This window comes from Gavialis gangeticus, unplaced genomic scaffold (genome assembly GCF_001723915.1).
Source record: "Gavialis gangeticus isolate Ggan-Ray unplaced genomic scaffold, GavGan_comp1, whole genome shotgun sequence".
Lineage (NCBI taxonomy): Eukaryota > Metazoa > Chordata > Crocodylia > Gavialidae > Gavialis > Gavialis gangeticus.
The window spans coordinates 6,489,200-6,490,903 of record NW_017729014.1 but is presented as its reverse complement, the minus strand read 5'-3'; the positions used below and the strand labels follow the sequence as shown (position 1 = coordinate 6,490,903).

General features: G+C 42.5%; 1 protein-coding gene across 3 annotated transcripts in view; it reads left to right on the top strand.

Moving 5' to 3' along the window:
* The window catches only part of PRDM16 (PR/SET domain 16), a 527,338-nt gene that overhangs the window by 101,740 nt on the left and 423,894 nt on the right, over nt 1-1,704 (top strand). The gene's annotated exons all lie outside the window — the stretch shown is intronic.

Sequence of the window (1,704 nt, the reverse complement as noted above, 5' to 3'; positions counted from 1 at the left end):
TGTTATGTGTGTGTGTGACAGAGAGAGAAAGAGTGAGAGTGACCGATCAAGCTTGTATTACATTTCATGCCATAGAATTTATTGAAATATAGAATATTAGAAACCTTAGCTTAATCAGCTAGACCTTAGCTTATTGCAGATAGATTGCTAATTCATCCTTTCTCACATGCGCTTGGCTAAGCTGATTTTATTAGGCATTATGCATTATTAAAATAGCATCAGGCTTGTGTGATTCAAGTGCAGGGAAATCTAAAATATAAAACTCCTTGTGCATCACTGGACATTGAGTCCGTGTTGATAGGATTCGGTGGAGTCCTGTTGATTTAAATGGGCTTTACTCTGTCTGGATAGCTCTCAGAGCAGACCTGGGGCCCTAGCCTGCTACCAGCAAAAAGTGTATGGCACAGATTGGCATTTCCTTCATCTTCTATTCCTTTAAAAAAAAGGAAGGAAAAAAAATGCCAAACCTGAAACATTTCGAATGACTGCAGAAGTATATTTGAAATAATAATAAAAAAAACTCACTTCTCTGGAGACCTTCTTACTGATAAATGGACTATTATGCTGTTCAGCCAAAGAAGAGATTCATATTCTTCCAGAACTTGGAAAACCACATTAATAATGTGTTCTGTCTCTTAAATAAATTCCATATTAAGTTGGATGCAATAGATTTTAGAGAAAAGGAAACAAGAACAGCCCGGCATTGGACACACATCAGTGCATAAATAAGTGTGTAAGGTTATGCATGTGTGTAAATGTTTGAAGGATAAGGGCTTCCGGTGAATACTGAGCCATGTTCGTGGTCCGCTGTTAACTCTCTGATCCATGTACAGCTTGAGTTCATTCAAAGGCTTTAACATGGAACTGTTTGGAAATTGTAACAAAGCATTTGCTGGGAGAGGTTTTTCATCTCTGGAATGGAATTGGTGAGAGAGAGCAGGAGAAAGACCCCCAGCTCCTAAAATAGACAAGAGCCTGGGCTCAGACTACTCACCCAGGGGGTGGGGGACTCGGATTCAAGTTATCGTTCTACCTGACTCAAATGGGAGACTTTACCCTGTTTGTCCCATGTCCTTCCCAAATACCTTGAGCCCAGATAATTCAGGGGGAGGGACTCCTTTTTGACTCTAGGTTTTTTTGTCAGTTTGTTTGGGGTTGTTGGTTTGTGGGTTTTGTGTGGTTTTTTTTTTGGGGGGGTGGGCGGAGGTTTGAGAGAGAGAAACTTCAGGAAGTCTCACTTTCATCCTTGTACAGAGCGGGAAAATTTCAGTGCCTTATGGTCTTCATTGTAGTTACTGTTGCACCATACCCACAAGGTAGGGCTGTGATGCCCCCATTTTACAGACAGAAAACTGAGGCACAGGGGGTGCCTGTACATGTTCTGGGAGGCTGCTGTGATACGCTGTCACTACAGAGCTTCATAGCAGACTCAATCAAGTTTGCAGGAGCATGCTAATTAGCGCGCTCCAGCCAACTTCTGTCTTGTATGTCAGCATCCTTTCAAAATGGCAGCAGGGGCATTTTAACTAAAGACTTCAGATAACGTGCCTCTGCCTCCATTTTGAAGCACGAGGATGCTCATACACAAGACTCTGGCCGCTTTAATAAGAGCAGCTCTTGGAGCCACTCTAATTAGAGTGCTTCCCCCCATACACACACCTCGAGTATGTGGGAAAAAAACCCCAAACCCCCAAAACAAGCCCT